Genomic DNA, 22,454 nt, shown 5'->3' on the forward strand with positions numbered 1-22,454 from the left:
TGCCAAGGTCACCGGTGATGTGTGGGCATCGTCATACGGCAAGGAGAGGAAGGTGGGCCGACGTGCGGCGGGAAAGTGGTGGGTGGTGTGCGCGTGCGCGCGGGCGGCTTGGCACGGCTGCGCGCACGGGCGGCCGACATCGCGGCTCGGTACTCCGCGGCGCGGCGGGCGCGTGCGCACGCGCGTGTGTGCACGGCCCGAGTCGGCTTGGCGCGGCGCGGCGCTCGGCCGGGAAAGGGGAGCTGCGGCGGTGCGCGCGTGTGCGTGCACGGAGCAGCAGCCGGGAGCGGGGCGCGTGCGCAGGAGCGGGGTCCAGGGGGCGTGCGTGCGCACGGGCCGAGGGGAGGCGTGCTCGGGTGGGTGCGTGGCCGGGTGGAGCAGGAGGCGAGGGGGGGGGCCTGGCGCGCGCGGCAGAGGAGAAAGGAAGGAGTGCGGGCTGGGCCGTGCGGCAGAGGAGGGAGAGAGGAAAAGAAAAGAAGAAAAGAAAAAAGGAAAATTGGAGAAAGAAAAAGAAAAGGAGGGGAGAGAGAGAGGAACGAACGCTCGACGGCGGGATTCGCGGTGGCCGCTGTGACCCGGTCGGCCACGCGCAATGTTGTGCGCGCGCGCGGATGAGGCCACAGGAAAAAGATCGGGGTCGGGAATCGGACGTTAGGAACGGAGAGAGGGATTCCGGGAAAGGGCTCGGGTTTTAAGAGTATTTTGAGCTCAACGATAAGAAGTTTTGCAAATAATTATTTTAGCGTGTGATTTGTTTTTGATGAATTTTCGGGATGTCACAAAACCTACCCCCCTTAAAATGAATCTCGTCCTCGAGATTCGGCTGGTTCCTAAAGAGATGAGGAAATTCCTTCTTCAGAGCGTCTTCGCATTCCCACGTAGCTTCTTCCACTCCGTGTCTGCTCCACTGAACTCTGCAGATCCGTACTTTGGAGTTTCTGGTCCTCCTGGTGAAAGTGTCTAGAATCTTGACCGGTATTTCCTGGTACCGCAGGTCTGGCTGTAGATCTATTGTTTCCACTGGCACGTGTTCTGCCTCGGGTACCCTCAAACACCTTCTTAATTACGACACGTGGAACACTGGGTGTATATCCGACATTTCTTCCGGTAGTTCTAGACGGTACGCTACTGCTCCAACTTTCTTCAGAACTCGGTATGGTCCAATGTATCGAGGGGCCAACTTCCCTTGTACCTGAAATCTTCGGGTTCCTCGAATGGGTGACACCTTGAGGTACAAGAAATCTCTTGGGTTGAAACTTATTTCCCGTCTTTTCTTGTCCGCGTAGCTCTTTTGCCTGGACTGAGCTGCCTTCAGCTTCTCTCTAATCTCAGCAACCCTTTCTTCCACTTCTTTTATTAATGCGGGCCTGACTAGGGCACGTTCCCCAACTTCTGACCACATCAACGGAGTTCTGCACTTCCTTCCGTAGAGAGCTTCAAACGGTGACATGCCCAAGCTTGCTTGGTACCCATTGTTGTATGAAAACTCAGCATAGGGTAAACTCTGCTCCCAATCCTTGCCATATGTAAGAACACATGCTCTCAACATATCTTCCATGATCTGATTCACTCTTTCTGTCTGGCCATCCATCTATGGGTGATAAGCGGAGCTAAAATCTAACTTGGTGCCCATGGCTTTATGCAAACTCTTCCAAAACCTAGAGGTGAATTGAGTCCCTCTATCTGAAACAATTCGGCTGGGCACACCATGCAACTTCACTATGTTCTCTACATAGAGCTTGGCCAGTTTTTCTCCACCGTAGTTGGTTCGTACGGGTATGAAGTGAGCCGCTTTAGTGAGTCGGTCCACTATTACCCATATGGAGTCATGTCCTTTCTGGGTTCTGGGCAAACCTACTACAAAGTCCATCCCTATTTCATCCCATTTCCAGACTGGGATAGGTAGGGGTTGCAACAGTCCTGCCGGCTTCTGGTGTTCAACTTTGACCCTTTGGCAAGTATCACAGCGGGCGACAAATCGTGCAATATCCGCCTTCATTCCGTCCCACCAATATTTTTGTCTTAGGTCCATATACATTTTGGTGGATCCTGGGTGGATGGAGTAGGCCGAGTTATGGGCTTCGTCCATGATTATCTGCCTGAAGTCTCCCTTCTGGGGCACACAAATCCTATCTTTATACCACAATGTCCCCTTATTATCCAATCTAAAGTCCGGTGCCTTATTTTCTCCGGTCTGCCTCTGTATCTCCATCAGCCTCTTGTCCGATCTTTGTGCCTTTCTGATTCTGTCCTCTAGTGTGGATTGGACATTCAGCACTTGGATGGAGCCTCGAGGGACAATGTGCACATTTAATTGTGCCATCTCCTCGCGTAGATGGTCATCCTTGGGTCCATAGGATTTCCGGCTTAGGGCATCGGCTACTACGTTTGCTTTTCCGGGGTTGTAATGGATTTCCAAATTATAGTCCTTAACCAACTCCAACCATCTTCTTTGCCTTAAATTCAAATCTGGCTGGGTGAAGATGTACTTCAGGCTCTTATGGTCGGTATAGATCTCGCACTTATTTCCAATCAGATAATGTCTCCAAATTTTAAGGGCAGGCACTACGGCTACCAGTTCCAGATCATGGGTTGGATAGTTCTGCTCATGAGAACTGAGCTGGCGGGAAGCATATGCAATGACTTTCTCGTCTTGCATCAGTACACAACCCAATCCTTGTCGGGATGCATCACAATAGATGACAAAATCCCGATGAATATCTGGTAGGGTCAGTACTGGAGCGGTCGTCAATCTTCGCTTCAGTTCCTGGAAACTCCTTTCACATGACTCTGTCCAGGTGAATTTCTTCTCCTTCTTGAGCAGCTCTGTCATGGGTCGGGCTATCTTGGAAAATCCTTCATTGAATCTCCAATAATACCCAGCTAATCCACGAAAACTTCTGATCTCACTGACGTTGGTCGGTTGCTGCCAGTTGGACACTGCTTCGACCTTCTCGGGGTCCACTGCTACTCGTTCCGCGGTCAGAATATGACCAAGGAAGGCTACTTTCTCTAGCCAGAACTCACACTTGCTGAATTTGGCGTATAGCCTATGCATTCTCAGCTTCTCCAAAACTACCCTGAGGTGCTGCTCGTGCTCTTGAATACTCTTCAAGTAAATAAGTATGTCGTCGATGAAGACTACAACAAACTTATCTAACTCGTCCATAAACACCTTGTTCATGAGGTTCATGAAATAAGCAGGTGCATTTGTCAGTCCAAAAGACATTACTGTGAACTCAAACTGCCCGTATCGGATGACAAAGGCTGTCTTCGGGATATCGCTCTCCCTAATCTTGAGCTGAAAATATCCGGACCTCAGATCGATCTTGGAGAAGTACTTGGCCCCTTTTAACTAATCAAAAAGGTCATCGATCCTGGGAAGGGGGTACTTGTTCTTGATAGTGACTTCGTTTAGTGCCCGGTAATCTACACACAACCTCATACTTCCATCCTTCTTCTTGACAAATAGAACCGGGGCTCCCCAAGGAGATGAACTTGGCCTGATGAAGCCAATTCATTGTAGTTCTTCCAGCTGTTTCTTTAATTCTGCTAACTCCGAGGCTTCCATCCTATAGGGTCTCTTGGCTATAGGGGTAGTTCCAGGAACAAGGTCAATAACAAACTCTACATCCCTATCCGGTGACATACCGGGAAGTTCTTCAGGGAAGACATCTGGGTATTCATTCACTACTGGGACTTCATCCAAGGACTTGGCTTCCATGCTAAACACCATCGGGTTCAATCCACTCTCCCGGGTATGACAGGTCACTCGGACTCCTTCCGGGTTCGTGAGGTGTACCACCTTGTCAGTACATCCTATGAGGCCATTGTGTCGACTTAACCAGTCCATTCCAAGGATCACGTCTATTCCCATGGACTTTAGTACTACTAAATCTGCTAAAAATTCTACCCCACTTAAATTGATCTTTACCCGTAGACAACCTAGTTGACACTTGATGTCACCTCCAGGCGTCCGGGTTATTAGGAGTGTTTTTAGTAGTACTGTAGGTATTTTGTGCTTTTCCACGAAACTCGAGGATATGAATGAGTGTGATGCTCCAGAATCAAATAATACTATTGCAAGGGCTGAGCTGACTAGGTACTCACCGAGTACTATGCCCTGAGCTCCTTGAGCCTCCTGTGCGTTGATGTGGTTGATGCGGGCTCGTCCAAATGACTGCTGGGGCTGCCTCATCTGCTGACTGTTGTTGTTGGCGTTGCTGTTGTTGCGGATGGGCACTCGGTTGGCACCGGTCAGGACTGTCTTTGGTCCGTTCACCGTGTTGGAGAAGGCTGACGTAGCGGGCTTGTTCTTGGCATAGGGGCAGTCGGCGATGAAATGTCCCGTCTATCGGCGGTTGAAGCAGGCCCTCACATTGCTGTTGTTGGTGGTCACCTGGCTTGCATTACTTTGCGGGGCCCTCATGGTGTTCTGGCTTCTGGGCTGGGTGTTAGGGGCCCGTGGTCCTGTCACTTGAGACTGAGTTCTGTACTGCATTGGGGCTTGGGACCTTGGTGCGTTGTAGCTGAAGCTTCTGGGCTTCTGGAAACGATCCTGCTGGCGAAACTTGCTCTCAAGGAACTTGCGCTTGTTATCCTTTCTTTCATCAATCTTGGCCTTCTCTGTGAGGATTGCCTTGTTCATCAGAGTGTTGAAATCAGGATAGATCTGAGGGTGAGCAGGGTCCTGAGTTCAGGGTTTAGTCCCTTCTTGAACATATCCTGCCTCTTCTCGTCGTCGTTCACTTCTTCTGGTGCATAGCGAGCCAGCTCCATAAACTGGTGAGTATACTCATCCACCGACATACTCCCTTGCTGAAGTGCGCGGAATTCATCTGCCTTGCGCTTCATGGTGGCCGAGGGGATATGGTAGCGGCGGAACTCCTTCACGAATTCATTCCAAGTGATGGTGGAGGCATCCTTGGCAGCAGCGCAGTAATTCTCCCACCAGGCTAATGCAGACCCGTTGAGTTGGTGGGCTGCTGGAAGAACCTTGTCCCGATCCTGGCACTCGAATGGCTCGAGCTTTATCTGAATCACACGAAGCCAGTCGTCTGCATCCAAGGGGTTGCTGGATCCAGCAAAGGTGGGCGGCTTGGTCCTCAGAAAAGCCGTAAGCTTGTCATTAAAGGTCTCCTCTCGTGGCCGCTTGTTTACGAGAGCATTGGCCAGTGTCTCCAGTATGAGAGTCTGGTTGTGGATTATCTGTGCCAGGTCCATGAAGGGTTGTGGTGGTGGCGGTAGTGGCGCATCATCATTTTCTCCTCTGCCCTGGCTCACTTCTTGTTCTACGGGCGGAGAGTTTTGCTCAAGAGGCGGTGCTCCTGCATCAGCGGCTGGAGGGATCCGGTTGGGAGGCCCTCGTGACGCTCTGGGAAACCATCTGTAGATCGAGTGGATTGGGACTAAGATTAGGTGATGTTTAAGTTGTTTAATTCGTATTTTTGAAAAGACAGTATCTACCTTCTGCCGATAAGCACACAACTAATAAGCACACAACATACCAAACAACAAACACAAACAACTTTATTACTGCAAGGGAGGGTACCACACGGGGCAAGGCCAAACGCGTACTACACGTCCGGGTACACAACTTCAAAAGAAAGGGGGCACAAATTTTCTTCGGACCACACGGCTTCATCCCTTGACAGTCGCTAGCACGTTAAGCAAACTCATTGGCTTGAGTGGGTTCTTCCCTTGGAAGAGAACTCACGTCTTCCAGGGGAATGAGCGATCCTTGCTCACCGTCCTCTAGATCTCCGTTTTCCCGGGGTTGCGTAGTGGCTTCTCTTGCGGCGGCGGCCGTAGACCTTCCAGGGTTCTCGGGTGGGGCTTGTGGGTTTCCCAAGAGTGGTCCCCATCCTATGACGGGCGTTCCGAGCAGAACATGGTCTTCTCCTATTGCCAGGACTGGGGTTCCACTTCTACCCAATTCCTGCATATGCCAGTCCCGGGCTTGCCTGAGGCTCTCCTGAGCAACTGCTTCACTACTGACCGCGGCTGTGGCTCTTGCCTCGGCTTGGGCTGCTCGGATCTGTTGCAGTCTTACCGCGAGCTCTGCTTGCTCGGCTCGATGGGTCTGTTCCCTCAGCAAGTTGGCTTGCTCGTCAAAGAGCTGATCCAAGGAGGCTAGGTAGGTAGCCACTTGGTACAGGAGGCCTTCTTCATGGCGGCGCCATTCCAGGCTTCTCATTCGAGCTTCCCAAACTGGGGTTCTGATGGCCGGCGGAAAGAACCTCATTGGTGTCGGGGCGAGGTGTCTTTCAAAAATCCGGCACAGGTAACGGAGTGCTTTCCTGACGGCTAAGGGATAGGTGTCCTAGTGCCTAAACCCTGTAGCGGTCACTCGCCATGGCTGGATGTCGGGGTAGCGGTCACTTCTGGCGATGACTAGGATCACCCTGCAGCGGAGAGTGCCATGATGCTCGTACTCTCTACTATAGTACCTTGGGCATTCCGTGACACCAAGGCTTTCCAGGGCGTTGATCAAGAGGCTGGGGAAGCCAGGTGCAGCTTGGCAATTGCCCTGGATCCATCCTTCCTCAGCCATCTGAAAACAAGGATAGGGTGAATAAACTTGCACAATTATTTGGGGTACACAAGGAAGTAGATGATATTTATTATTGCAACATGGTGGGATACAGACTTCATGGATACACGATTATTAGGGCAAAGGTTCTAGCTTGGGGTACTACTCCTATCATGGGGATTCTTCCTCGATCCTAAGGGGGCGCTTCTTCAGTGGGAGATACTGATCCATCATGTCATCTTCGGTCTGAGTACCTTTATCCCAGTGGGTTTCTTCGGGTTCTTCCTCCTCAGTTTGAGTGCCTATGTCCCAATGGGTTTCTTCGGGTTCTTCTTCTTCTTCCTCTATCCACCCACCTATTCCTCTGCGAGCCTCGTATTCTTGCATTCGAGCTTGGAGAGCGGCTAGGGAATTCTCGGCACGTGCGGTCCTTGTCCATTGTTCTTCCAGTTCTGCTTCACATTCTTGCATTTGGACTTGGAGAGCGGCTAGGGAATACTCGGCATGTACGGCTCTTGTCCGTTGTTCATCCAGCTCATGGGTTGCCTTCTCTGCTCTGTGGACTTGTTGCTTCAGTTGTGCCGCTTGTTCGCGGTAGAGCTCATCCAGGCCAGTGAGATAGATGGATAGGTGAGAGACCGTGTCTTCTAGGTCTTCTTCTTCTCTTCCAAGTCCTCTCATCTGGGCAATCCATGTGCGTCCTCTTCCTTCAGTCGGCGGGAAAAATCCCATAGGAGTCCGCTGGAGGTGATGCCTGTAGATCACGCGTAGACGTCGCAGGGCTTTACGGACGGCTTTTCGATGGGTGTCCGGGAAGCGAAAACCAGTGGTGGAGATGAACCAAGGGTCCACATCTGGGTAGCGGGTGCTCCTTGCCACGAAGATCATCAGGTCGCACCGAAGAGTGCCCTTGGAGTCGTACTCCCGGTAAAGAAACTCTGGTGGGTCCACAACTCTGATGCGTTCCAGGCTGAGTATCAACAACTTAGGAAGGCCGAGCTCTGCGTGACAGATTCCGCCGATCCATCCATTGTCAGCCATCTGGAACAGGGCAAGAACTAGTGGTGAGTGTTTGTGTGAAGAAAGGGTTAAGGAAGGAATAATCCTAGTGTGAAAGGGCCTAAGATAGGGTTTCGCTCCTAGGGTCACGTCCTACGGCCAACCTACGGCTCTGATACCACCTGAAGCGTCCCCTCATAAGAGTGAACTTAAATGTGATACAAACATCAGTCCCAGGAGGCTGATGCCACATTTATTACATCAGATGGTTCATTACCGTACAAACCTCCGAGGAGGACACACGATACAGATGATAATAATAAGTAACCAAGCTACGACATAACACCAGAGCGCGACCCACATGGGATCTAGCTCGAGTTTAGAGTACTGCGCCAGCGAAAACATCTCGAACAGGTCCGGTTCCACAGGCAAGGTTGGGTGTAGAACAATAACCCTACTCGGCGTCGTCTGGTACGAAGTATGGGTCTTCTTCTATAAAAAGTAAGAATGGGGTGAGTACAAACGTACTCAGCAAGTCCAACCACACCCACGGAGGGCGTTATATTAGAATAACATGCTCAGGTAAAACAATGGATAAGGTTACGGTTTAATGTGCGGAAAGCTATGCCGCGCGGCCCGGCCGGCACTCCTTCCTTTCTCCTCTGCCGCGCGTGCCCGGCCCGGCCCCCCCTCGCCTCCTGCTCCACCCGGCAACGCTCCCCAACTGAGCACGCCTCCCCTCGGCCCGTGCGCACGCATGCCCCCCTGGACCCCGCTCCTGCGCGCGCGCCTCGCTCCCGGCTGCTGCTCCGTGCACGCACACGCGCGCACCGCCGTGGCTCCCCTTCCCCGGCCGAGCGCCGCGCCGCGCCAAGCTGACCCGGGCCATGCACACACGCGCGTGCGCACGCGCCCGCCGCGCCGCGGAGCACCGAGCCGCGACGCCGCCCGCCCGTGCGCGCAGCCGTGCCGCGCGCACGCGCACACCACCCACCGCCTTCCCACCGCACGTCTGCCCACCTTCCTCTCCTTGCCGTATGACGACAGCCACACAGCACCGGTGACCTTGGCACAGCGCTGCCTGCGCCGGTCGCCCGAGGCGTCGCGTCACTAGTGCTCGCCTCGCCGACCGCACCACCGCCGCCGTTGATGCCCCGCCAGTGCCGCACAGCGCCCGTGCTGTCGCATCACCGCCGTGCCACCTCGCCGCTAGCACCGCCACGTCGCGACTCCATTAACTCGGCCGCACCGCTCGCCAGCCTCCGCCCGCGCCCCGCCAAACCTCCACCGCCTTAGCTCGCCTATAAAAGGACACCCAGCACTGCCCCTTCGCCCCACGACCACCTCCGCCACCCCCAGTACCTCCCCCCAAGCTCCAGCGCCGCCGCCGCAAAGCTACTCTGCCGCCGCACTTGCCTCCCGTCGACCCGCCTCTCTGCTCCACTCCAGTCCGAGGTGAGCGAGGGAAATCAAGCCATAGCCCTCTCTAGTGCTCCTCCCCCACTCCCTGGCCGCTCTCACGCCCCATGACGTCGCCGCCACCGCACCGCCGCCCGCCACCCTCTGACCCCGTGGCACCGTCGCCTCATCGCACCCCGGCCCAAATCAAGGCGGGGAGTGGGTTCCCCATGGCCCGCACCCCTTTTCCCCTCCCCAAGACCGCCGCCAAGCCCCAGGGCCGCCGGCCCAAGGCCGCCGGCGCCCTAAGCCTCCTCCTCTATTTTCCATGGAGGGAGGAGGAGGAAGGGGGCAAATTTGCCCCAAGCCCCCTCCTTTCCCTCTTAATTGGTTAAGAGTTCCCCCCTCTTTAACGATTTTGCAAAAAGAGAACCCCCCCCTTTTATTACATTTCAAAACAGACCCTTCCACTATATAGCATATTTGTGAATAGACCCCTACCTCTTTCTAGAATGACCCAAATACCTTCTAGATTACAAACCAAGCCCCTACCTTCTCAAATATATTTACAAACAAGTCCCTGGACCTTATTTAACCCCTGAACCTTTGTGCAACCTATCATTTTATGCACCAAATGAACTCTGATAACCCGAAACTTTACAACGACTTTCATAACTTAGTTTTGACCATGCCATTAGGAAACCGCTCGAAAATATTACTATGTACTCTATATCTTATGTGTTTCCGATTCGAGCTGAACGATAAATTTTTATTTTTCTGTGTCTTGATTGTGTGCTTGTTTGCATGCGTCATAGACCACAGTGTGAATGAAGGAGAGCCCGCCAACAAGCAGTTCTGCGAGCAGGTGAACGAGGACCAGTTCCGTAACCCCGAGCCCGAAGGACAGGAGCTCCCCGAAGGCTACGAAGACGGCAAGTTCAATCCTGCCCCTTTGATGCATGTTTTGTCCTAGTTTTTATAAACACAACCAATTGGCCTGTTTTACAAAATTGCATATGTTTTGCTTGCATGAAAACACGGTTGGATAGCCACCCCTTGATTTGTGATAACCATTCCTTGACCACCTAGATTAATGTCTGATTTTGCTTGGACGTTAATCGATACTAGAACACTTAGGACCTGCTACTTTATACAACTTGTTTTATAAAGAAAAGGTGTGTGTGGGAAGGGATAAAAGTGGATTTTCGAAAGATGAGTCTAGACGGGATGGATGGCATTTCAGTGTGATTTGCCGTTTGGTGTGCCCGTGCCGGTGTGGCAGGGCAAGGAAGGAAGATATCCATCTTGTCACCCCTAAGGACCGAGTTGGTGTTACATCTCACCTAACTCCACTATCGTGCAAACCACTCGACCGTTGTATGGGCAACGGCTTAGCATAAATCCCACTAGTTAGACTAATAACCATCAGGAGAGCTGAGAGCAACGGGTGACTAAGGAGAAGGGATAAACCCCAAGTGACTTATGCCCCGGTTAAACCTAGGTGAACGGTCGATGACCCCTTGGTGCATCCCGTGATGGCTAGTTAGGTCTAGCTAAGGTGGGCAATGGCTTTGTTGGGATCTGCACCATCACTAAGGTGATCGAGTTGCGGTACCCCGCTTGTGGGTAAAGTTGCACACCTCTGCAGAGTTAAAAAAAACCTATTCGAATAGTCCGTGCCCACGATACTGGGCGAGTTACGGTGTGGTCTCACAACTAGTGTTTACTTTGGGATGGGTTGGTGTGAGATGTTTTGGAAATGCGTCCGGCAGTTGTGCCGTGTGCTACGGCGGATGAGGAGTCCGGTAGCAGCTTAAAACTTGAAATCCGTGTTACTCACTACAAAAACTGGTTTCTGAAATGTTTTCGGCTAAACGAACCCCTGCATAAAATTTAGCTTTCCGCACATTAAACCGTAACCTTATCCATTGTTTTACCTGAGCATGTTATTCTGATATAACCCCCTCCGTGGGTGTGGTTGGACTTGCTGAGTACATTTGTACTCACCCCATTCTTACTTTTTTACAGAAGAAGACCTAGACTTCGTACCAGACGACGCCGAGTAGGGTTATCGTTCTACACCCAACCTTGCCTGTGGAACCGGCCCTGTTCGAGATGTTTTCGCTGGCACAGTACTCTGAACCCGAGCTAGATCCCATGTGGGTTGCGCTCTGGTGTTATGTCGTAGCTTGGTTACATATTATTATCATCTATATCGAGTGTCCTCCTCGGAGGTTTGTACGGTAATGAACCATCTGATGTAATAAATGTGGCATCAGCCTCTTGGGACTGATGTTTGTATCACATTTAAGTTCTCTCTTATGAGGGGACGCTTCATTAACACCTGAGGGGAAAATTTCGAGATCAAGACGGGTCTCATTACGATGGTGCAGGCCAGCCCTTTCTGTGGCAAGGCCAATGAGGATGCCAAGCGCTCATCTCCAGCAGTTTCTAGAGGTCTACAGTACTTTTGTTATCAAGGGTGTATCGCAAGATGCCATCCGACTCCGTCTTTTTCCGTTCTCTCTCTTGGGGAGAGCGAAGCAGTGGTTTTATGCTAACAAGGCTGCTGTGGATACTTGGGACAAATGTGCCAAGGCATTCCTCTCGAAGTTCTTCCCGATGGGCAAAACCAATGCTCTTCGTGGTCGGATTTCGAACCTCCAGCAGGCATCAAATGAGTCAATTCCTGAAGCTTGGGAGAGACTTAAGGAGTACATTCTGGTGTGTCCACACCATGGAATGGACAATTGGCTCATTCTATAGAACTTCTACAATGGGTTGACCCAGTCATCCTGTGATCATGTGGATGCCGCTGCGGGTGGAGCTTTCTTCTCGCTGACCATTGAAAGTGCTACATCATTGATCGAGAAGATGGTTTCCAACCAAGGTTGGAGCGATGATCACCTCCAACCACGCCAGCGAGGTGTGCACTCTGTCTAGGAGGTCGACATGCTCGCTATGAAGATTGATCTCCTCCTCAAGAAATTTGAGGATTATTCCTAAGATAAGGCTCACATGCTAACACTTCAAGCCTTGGAAACTCGATGTGACACTTCAGGTGTCTATTTTTTAGTGCATCAATGATTTGCATGAAATTAGTGTTTTCTTTGTTTGATAGATTAAAATTTTTATTGCAACATTAAGGCCATTTTTGTAATTATGGAAAATTACAAGCCGCTTATTACAAAAAGTTTTGGCTTAGGAAGTAAATTCAAAATTGTGAAGGATTTTTCTTCAAAAATGCTAGTAATTATTACTTGGCAGATTTATTGCAAATAAGTCCCAAACGTATTGTATTTTGCTATCAAAAAGTGTTTTTCTTTTATTAATTCAAGTTCTTTCTAACTTTTGAAAATATTTCAAAATGCCTTTGATCTAATGAAAATTTGGACAACATGAAAGTTGTAGATCTTAAAAAACTGAACACCTTTTGTTTTGGGCACTTTTTCATTTGAGCCCTAGATCAGTGGAAATTTTTTGTTTACAATGAAGCCCCTGAAGTTTTCACAAATTCCAGATAGGTCCCTCCTACCTTTCTTCCTCCTTCCGCTCTACCAGAGCTTTGCTCCGCCACCGCCGTCGGTTCCCCACCGCGGTTTGACGCCCACGCCGCCGTTGGAACACCGCCAGACCTCCCTGGACTCTCCTGGTCCCACTCCCCCTCCGCTGGGACTCTCTTTCCCTCTACACGCAGCGCCGCTGTCTCGCCGCCCCTGTCTTGCAACAACGGCGAGCTCGCCGCCGCTGCTTCTGCCCCCAGAATGGCCGTACCGCCTCAGGGCGCCGCCTCGCCGCCTCCACGCGCCACCCACGCCGCCCTTGCTGGCCTCCCGGATGCGCACCACGCCGCCACGCCCCACCACCTCGCCGGCCCACCGTGGTTCTACCTCGCCGCTGCCGGATTCTTTCACTTGACTTATCTATCCTCTCCAGAAACACTCTCTCATTCTCACCTCTTTCCTTTCGAGCTATAAATGGCCCCGTCCACCTCCAGCTCCGGCAACCCTCGCCACCGCTCCCATTCCTCCACTCCGACGAGCCCCACCGCCGTGGACCCACTGCTCCAGGCCCTCCCCGACCCTCTCCACCCTCCAGCAAGCTTCGCAATAACCCCACAAAGCTTACCAGCTCCTTATCTCTGCCAATCCTTTACCGGAGCGCCGCCATCGCCGTCGACCTCCGCCTCCGTGCTCTATCCACCGGCGATGAGCATGCTCCAGCCTTCAATCCTCCCTCTCGAACCCTCCAATAGGTGCGCCACATCCTCCTCTTGCTCTCTGGCCACTCGACCCTTGCCGCCGGCGATCGCCGTCACCGGAATCCGGCCAACCCCTCCCCTGCTTTCTTCCCAAACCGGCCAAGGACCTAATTGCTTTGATTTAAATCTTTCCGAGGTCCTTTCTGTAAAAGTTCAAACCTTTTCCTTTTTCCTTTCTAGTGAACTTTGATAAATCCTAAAAACATGTAGAAAAATAAAAAAATGTGAAATTAATTTTGTTGTGTTCCTCTTAATTAGCTCTATCAGCTGATGTGATGAGTTTGAAAAATTCTCTTGTGTATTTAATTCTAAAAATATGATTTATTTAATGTTCTTTTTACTTATATCACATGTTCCAAAACTTTTCTCTTGTAAGCTTTGAGCTATGTGCTATATCTAGTACATCTAGCTCTTCACAAATTTTTGTAAAACTTTTACCAAACTTTAGCTTATACTTTTAAAATATTTTTTCTTTAATGTTTTATTTATGTTCTTTAGGATTTCTGTTGACTGCTCCTTAGAGCGCCAATTTACGTACCACAAGCGAATGGATCGTGTAGCATTTCCCTTAGAGTATTCCCCCAAGGTTTATCAATCCACAGAACAAGTGTATTACTATGCCTTAACTAAGCACTAATGATGTTGGTAAAAGATCTATATTGAGTGATTGAGTGTGAAATAGATCTAATCTAACCAATCTAATCCAATATAGACTAGTGAGCAATGATAGGTTTGTGCACAAGATATGAAGAGCATTTGTCCATAGGGTCTAGGATCGCTAGAGGTGTAATCGCCAAGCAATGAAGAACGGATCTAATCTACCAAAGGTGTGTTCCAAGATCAAAACCTTTCCCTCTCGCATACTATCACTACACGAGGATAATTCGGTAACGAATCAACAAGAACACGATAGTTGATGTAATCTAAGTAAACCATGCAAGAGCAAAGCAAACCCAAAGCCAAGTCGCGAACTATTAGGCATCAAACCATCATCAACAAGAATCGTGATAGATCAATTACAACTCAAGATCTCCTTACAATCCCATGAACAAACGAGGACTTTACCCCATGAAGCTAAGCGAAGCATAGTCGATCATGGTGACGAAATCTCCGGCAAGGGATGGATCCCTTGCTGTCCTCCAACTTGCAGCGGCGCCGAGCGACGATGAGGCCTCCGGTGTCGCCTTTCTCTTGTGTCTAACTCGAATGGATCTCTGAAACTCATCTCTGGATGCTCTCTTCTGAATCTCTCTGCGATCCCCCCTCTTTGACGGCGGCTTCGGGGTATATATAGGTGGTTCTGGTCGGTGGTTTTTTGTAAAACACAGGATAGGGTTGACGAATACTTCGCGCTGAAGAAAACTAAGGCCGATTGGGCCTGGAAATGGGCTAGGCCGGTCGGCTCAGAGGGCCCTAGGCCGGCCGGCCTGGGCCCATTCTAGCCCCTTTCGGTTCCATCTTTCACATGCGGCCTCTTCTCCTTATTCCTCATCTTAGCCCAGTTGTGACCATGCGTCAAAACATCTCCGAAAATGTCCAATTTCCTGCCAAAATACAACATGCTCCAAAATCTAGGACAAAATCGAAAACGGACAAGTTCGGGTGCCAAGTGGCGGGTTAGTACATGAATCATCCCGAAGAATTTACCAAAAACACTCCTAATCATATAATAAAATGGGTACTTAAGGAGCGCCAACATTCCCCCCATGCTTAGCTTTTGCTCGTCCTCGAGCAAATCAAATCATCAAGTCCTTCCATGGGTTGCTCGAGAGTTCTCAAACTGCAAAATTTACTTATGCAAACAAGTCTAACAATATTTCTTCAAATAAAGGTCAGAGGAGCAGTGAGGATAATCATATCATGGGCGTTTAAAAACTCATCCAATATTACTCCACGACTCTTACCTTTAACCGGCAACTCGAATATCGACAACACTAGCTTTTCTTGCCATCCTTGGAGGTTTTTTTTTTCTTTTTTTTTAGGTTTTAGAAGCAAAATACCCTGCAACAAAGGTTAGACCAAAAATTCTTGCACAAGTCCTTTCATGTCTCTCGATATAAGTGGCTATCCTATTATTATTTGCAAACTCTCATCTCCCAAAAGTCTCTCAAGTATAAAGTGGGGCTATAGGTGAGGCTAGCAAAGTATATACATATATTGTCAAGTTAAGAAAACCTTCTAATGATTGCTTACCTTCCGATCCAATGATCATGAGAGTTTCTCCATAATGTAAGGGGTTCAAGGGTAAGAAGATTTAGAATGGTGGACATGTGCAAAGGCATACAGAAAGATTGACTTCAAGGGACAAGTGTCGTCCTCGTTGTCGGATTGCACATGGTTGGAATTGAGGATATTGTTCAAACAACGAGGTGATATCTCTTTGCACTTCTCCAACCATAGAATCCCTTCATTTATTCTTTTCTTCTCTTCTTATTATTTTTTTTCTTTCCTTCTTTCTCCCGAATTTTACTTCTCTTTTCCGAACCTTTTCATAGGACACTTTCTATAAAACATAGATAGGCAATTCTCCAAGGTGGCTCCCTGAATTTTTGGTATAGAAGTCACCCCGCTAGTTGACGGAACATACGAGCTCATCCAGGAGCCAGACGGGGTTTTCTCTGAAGCTCAAATTAACACTATTGAAATAACTGAAGACCCGAACTTCAATTCGGAAGAACCCAAGTCCACTGATTTTATAGACACAACTACAGGCAAGCCCCGGTGCATAATCCTATTATTTCAAATTATAACCATTTACTATTCTTTTTGCTGTGCATTTAAGTTATTGGAGTTGGTTGAAAATCTTAGATGCATAATTCTAGGTTCCTATTGATTGAATACTAGATCTGAGTCCGATTAGATGCTATGCTAATAGGATCGGTAAAAGTCAAGTGATTGCCTGTCACTCGCGAGCTTTATAGGAGTTGATTGTTTACTATCTTGCAATCACTATAAGGATCATGGACGGATTTGTTGAAGTCTGTCTGTGTTGAACTTGATAAGGCCGCAGTGTGTGGTAGCGGTGGTTAAGCATTTGAAAGTACTAGCCCACATGCCGTAAATATGGTACGCAGAAAGCTGTAGTAACTAATCGGCCCGGCAAGTGGACATACCTTCCACTCTCTCTTAGAGATAGGAAGTTAAATTACAATGAAAGTTTATTTTATGTTGCACAACAAACCACGGGTGCAGAGAAGAGCAGTTATCTGTAGTCAGGGAGAGTGGCGCTGATCCACGACCCGGAATGCGAAGCAACGGTTGCTTGGGAGTGGACTCGTCAGTGCTCCAAGCATGTGTGTTAGGTTTACCCTTGCAAGGTTGGAAATTCGATTCAGAATCTTTCAGTTTCTCGCGGAAATTGAGACTGCTTGATCCCTTTGCCACATAGAGTAAGAAGTGAATATTTGTGATACTCAATCTTGTTGAATGCAAATATATCCTCTACCATGTTTGTATAGATAGGTGCTTACTTAGACTGGTTAATCCAACTAGAATCTAAAGCTAAAATTTGAAAGTAAGGACCTACTCTTTGTTGCTTTTCAGCAAAAGAAACCCCGGAACCTTCACAAACTTTGCATGTCTAGTTAAAGGGCTACTAAATACACTTAGACGGGTCAGTCTTGCTGAGTATTAGCATACTCAGACTTGCTATGACTTTGTTTTCTGGAATGTTTTGTGAGGACCAAAACACTAGTATGACTTGGCCTAGTGTTTTACCTACTGGTTTGGTCTATGGAATGGGAACCATCCCCAGCCAGTAATGACTCCGCTGAATGATGTCATGCTCGGGCTTATCATGACATCTATCTACGATGGTTGTGTATAGTTGTGTTTTCCTTTCCGCTGCAGAACTTCTCTTTATACTAGTCTCTGTTGAACTTCTTTAAGTTCCTTAAGAATAAAGTTTGTAAAAGCTAGAACTTCGGTTTACTAGCTCTCAAAACTCTGATGTTAAATTACACCCTTATCTATGTGATGTAAAATATTGTGGAATTGTTGTATCTCTGACTCGCCTTCGTGCGGGAAATTAACTTGTGTTATGATCCGATATCAAGTGGTTTATCGGGATTTTACCCGACAGACCAATGATTATACTAGTGAAGTGCGATGCACACTCGAACTGGTGTAATTCAAACTGGTTCTGCCACAGCTGGTATCGAGCAGACAAATATACTCCGGATGGTACAACAAATCTTAGAAAGGTTTTGAATAAAAGATATGCTCAACACAAAAGTTTACAAACTGCGTTGGACTCGTTAAGGATGTGCTTAGATCATAAAGCCCTAGGGTGATCGTTTTATGGGTAATGTAAGGTGGCTCTATGCTAGGTATCTTTCTGCAGGTACACTAACCACAGTTCGATAGGCTAAGACGGTTAGGATCATCGGCTAGATATTATGGGGAGAGATGTATCTATGCCACCGAAATTAACCACGTAAGACCAAAGGTATTTGGCAGTTATTTTTGGTTGTGAGGACGATAGAACGTGCATGCATTAAAAACATAAATGTTTACTTTTTGAGTATCTTATTAAGGATTTTTAGAGTGTTTATCTTAATTGTTTAGGAAATGGTGAGTGCCTTGTTCTAAAACCTAGTTAACCTTAGGAGAGGAAAGCTACTTGAGATTAGGACGAGTTTTTGTACCCTTGATCATTTATTCAAGGAATTTTCAAGTGATCAACTAGCCTTGTTTATAGTTTGATCATTTTGATTCTTTTGAAACTTTTTGTTTCAATGAATCACATTCTACAGCTTTTGTGTCCTTTTATGGCAACACCTCACCATTTGAATTTTTGTTTCAGATGGCTGATGTTCCGGGCACTTCTCGGATGGTGCGGGCCACACCCACACCAGTGGACTTCGCTGGGAGGGTTTTCCTCATCTTTTGTGGGAATCTCTCCAGCGCTTTTTTTATACGGAGCCGCCACAGTATGACTGCTACACATACACTGCGGAAGGAGTTACGCGTTACACTGTCAAGATGACAATACCACAACATCCTTTCCGAGCTCACTGGAAGCCTATAGAGATCAAGACATTTGGATATCGCCTCGCCGATACTATCGAAGCCGCCGCTTTAGAGGCTATTACTACCTTCTGCGAGTAGCATCAAAATGAAGTGGCAGAATACCCTATCGGCCTTTTTCCCGCCGCAGACTACCAGGATCCCGAGTGGTCTTTTTGAGTGGAGCACTGTGCACATCTACTTGGAGACTCTGCAGGAGATACGGTGCGTATGATGGTCAGATTCATGAACGCCTAGCTACGCCATCAGCAGCTACAGCGCCGCAGAATTATCCACTTGGCTAGTGAGGCACAAGTTACTCATAACAAGTTGGATAGGCATATTGCTCAAATCAAAGAAATTCAGGCAGCAGTTACCGCCCGGGACGGGGATAACCCAACACGAGGAGACGATTGGCCATCGAGAAGACCGGATCATTGAGAGTGATGGCCTTCTCAGCCAGCGTAACATAGTGATAGAGTTCCTTCAAGAGCAGGTTCAGGACCTCACTCTGGAGCTTGATGATGCTAATGCCTATGTCGAGTTTTCTCAAGTGCCTCTAGTGCCACCCGATATTCAGAATCAGCCTGAGGGAAATGAAGAAGAAGACCCAAGAGATTGAAGGAGTTTCTGGCCTTGACTCTGAGCATGAAGGTCTAGAGCCCAAAGCTCAGAGCAGTGACCTCTCCCCCGACAGCGAGACTTTAGTCGACAACCTCGACGATTTCTAGATCGTCAAAGTTTTTAGTCTTGACTTCACTTAGAAGTAGAAGTATAAAGGGGGTGTAAGATAGCTTGGATGGAAACATCACTAGTTGTAGTATAGCAGTATGGGAGTAGGTTGTGACTTTTGTAGTATCCATCACCATGACTGTAACATGAAGCTTGGAATGGCGATGTTTTTATGGAAACCTTGTTATTCCTTACATTTTGAGTTGAATTGGTTGAATAGTATGTGAGATGTGCATGTTACTGCAATCAGCATCATTCTATTCCAACTATCTTTGTTTTGCACTATACCATTTGATAATGGAAGCAAAGATGAATTATATCTAATGGATATCTTCCATGATTCAGATGGTGGGCTCAACGCGTGGTACCCCGGAGGGATTTAGCCATGGCCAGGCTAGTGGATCTCAGCAACCGCCACCACCACCTCCTAGTTTGGCGGAAGTCATGGCTTTGCAAACCGAGCTGATACACAACTAGTACAAGGGCAACAAAATCAGCCATGCTCTCAGCAGTGAGGACGTGAGGATCATATTCCCCAAGCAGTTGGAAACCAGGAATTCTTTGGTACCCAACCTCCACGGTTCCATAAGACTGATGAGCCCCTGGACGCAGATGCCTGGCTTCGGACCATTGAGTCAAAATTTGCCCTACTGCTAGTTCCATGCTCCGAAGCTAATAAGACCCTCTTCGCCGCCCAACAGTTACGTGGCACTGCCCGTATCTGGTGGGACAATTATCGCGCCACACTACCTGCTGACCATGTAGTTCTCTGGGATGAATTCAGGACCTTCAGGGCGCATCATATTCCCAAAGGACTTATGGACCGGAAGATGAATGAGTTCTTGGCACTGACACAAGGAACCTACACGGTGCTGCAATACGCACAGGTCTTTAATCACCTGTGCCAACACACGGGCTATCATGACGATAGCGATGCCAAGAAACGGGACCATTTCCGCCAGGTCTCAACACCAAGCTCAGGGAGCACCTTAATCTTGTCCGCCCCGACAGCTTCAATGAGCTAGTGAATCTAGCTATCATCACTCAGGACAATAGCATAGCAGCGCATCATGCTGAGAAGAAGAGGAAGGCACCAACTGGACCCTTGGGTGCGCAGCCACCGAGATATCGTCTGGTGTAGAACACAGATCCCAGGGCCCCACAAAGGAATTCGCCATCAGGCAGATGGGTTTTTAGGCCACCCCAGCAGCAAGGAGCAGCTAGACCTCTTATGTCTCAACAACAACAATCTGGGCCACGGCCAAATAATCAACAACAACAGTTTGGGCCAAGGCCAAATAATCAACAACCCAATTGTGCGAATGGCGACAACCGTTGCTTCATTTGCGAAGTTTTGCGCACTTCGCCAGGGCTTGTCCCAAAATCAGAAGCCTGACCAAGGTCAAAACTCGAAGCAGAATTGTAACACCCTAGGTGTCTGCACAGTAGTTGTGTATCTATTGTGTGCATCATATGCTTGAATTGCTTGAAAAGGATCTTTTTGTAAATATAAAGGTTATATGTGTAATTATGATTTTATGCAAGGTCCTTTCTGCAGTTATATTTGAATAGGTTGTGAAATTATAGCTTTTGTGGAGGGTGTTTTTGCAAAATGTGGTGTGTAATCATTACATGGCAGGAATATTTTCTATTCAGCCTAACTTTGAAGTGAAATTGCTTTGAAAAAGACAAAATTCCTAGAATTCAAAATCCCTCTTATGTTTTCAAAATTAGCTCTTGAATCTTTGATCAAATAAATTTTTACACAACATCAAAGTTGTAGATATTGAAAAGTTGAACAACTTTCATGTTGGGCACTTTTTCATTGAGCCCTATTTTAAAAGTTATCTCTACTTTACAGTTTGGTCCCTTGAAATTTCAGAAATTGCGTTTAGATCCTTATCCCCTTCCTCCAGCCTGCATCCTCTGTTTTCAGCGCCGCCGCTGTGCAGTGCCGTCGCCGGCACAGTGGAGAGCCAGCCCGGCCCCTCTTGCTTCGCACTGGCGCCCACGCGTCGCGCTGCTCCTCCTCCACCGCCCTTTGCCCCGTGCTGGAGCCTCCCGTGTAGTGCCACGCCGCCCAGAGCAGCTGCCGGTCGCCACCTCGCCGTCGCCGTGGCCCGGCCAAGGCAGAGGCCACCGCCCTCCCCTAGCACGCGCATGGGCACTACAAATACCCCAGCTTTCCATTACGTTCGCCTTTTCGCTTGCTCCTTGCTCCCACACCACAGAACGCGCCGCCGCCACGCAGAACGCCGGCGAGCTCAAGCCACCGTCGAGCCCACACCACCGCACTTCCCCGCCCTCAATTGACCCCGTCAATCGCTCGCCTCATCCCCACACAGCTCACGGGCAACTGTCTCACTCAGAACTCACCGGAGCTCCTTGCCGTCGTAGCCCGAGCTCCGCCACCGCCTGCCCACAGTGGAACTCGTAGCTCGCCCTCCTCCGCCCGCGCTGACCCCGCCACTAGATTCGCCTCGCCCTCGCGCAGCTAGTCGACCACTTCTCATCGCCCAACCCTCACGGAGTCACCCCGCCGCCATTAGACCTTCACCGCCGCCGCCCTGCTCCGTCGAGCTGCCGCTCCGAGCCCCTCCCCGCACCCCAAGACCACCCTGAGGTGCGCCTTGAACCGTGAAGCTCCCAGACCCCTCCACCCTCGCCACCGGTGATCCCCTCGCCGGGAAACGGCCGGTCCCCCGCCCCCCTCTGACCCGGCCCAGGGACTCAAGTTGAGAAGATACAAACCCCAGGGGTTATTTGAATAGCCGTAGACTCATATGATAGTATCTTCAGGGACTCCTTTGTAATTTTTGCAGTGAACTTTGAAATTCCATAGAAATTAGGAATTTCAGAAAAGATAAACTTTGATGTTTTGGAATCCTTGAGAGTAGCTCTTTGCAGTAGAATCAAAATATGGAGTATGTTTGTTGCAAGTTTTTTCTGTAAGTTGTTTTGTGTCACTAGGTAAATATACTAGTTGTTTTATCTTTTCTTAACTGATGATTGAAGTCATGTCTTGCAGTGTTTTTATGGTAGATTTTCTTGTAACACTAGTATTTCTATAAAAATTTCGTGCTCAGTTCTCTTGTGTAGCTATTTTTGATTAATCATATTAGTAGACTTATTGAAATAGTTTATGCTGATGATAAATCATGAAAATATTTCTTGTGATCTTTGAATAGTTTAGCTTGTAAAAAGTTTGAGCCCCCGTTATTAGAACAGGAGCTAAAAATGAATCTTGCTAATCTGATGTCTGTTTTGTTTATTTTCTCAGAATTGATTCAGTGTAGATAAAATTATGAAAATTCACTAGCTAACTCATCCCTGTTTAGGTTACTGTTAAATTTTGAGCTTCTGTTTTGCTATTTTATCCTGTGTAATTCAATCTTGTTCTAGGTGTTATCTGAATGATGAATTGTGTGATAATTAGCTATATTTTGGTATGATTTTCAGGATAGCTTAATATTTTCATTTTCTGTTTAGGGTATTTTTTCTAAATTTATTACTGTTTGTGCTCTG

The 22,454-nt window shown here is 48.5% G+C and overlaps 1 non-coding gene across 1 annotated transcript; it reads right to left on the reverse strand.

Moving 5' to 3' along the window:
• Positions 1-11,566: 11,566 nt before the first annotated feature.
• LOC120643202 lies at positions 11,567-11,673 on the reverse strand. The gene has a single exon (XR_005662893.1). It is a non-coding gene; the product is annotated as a small nucleolar RNA R71 (small nucleolar RNA).
• Between the last annotated feature and the right edge of the window lie 10,781 nt (positions 11,674-22,454).

This window comes from Panicum virgatum, chromosome 7K (assembly GCF_016808335.1).
Source record: "Panicum virgatum strain AP13 chromosome 7K, P.virgatum_v5, whole genome shotgun sequence".
Lineage (NCBI taxonomy): Eukaryota > Viridiplantae > Streptophyta > Magnoliopsida > Poales > Poaceae > Panicum > Panicum virgatum.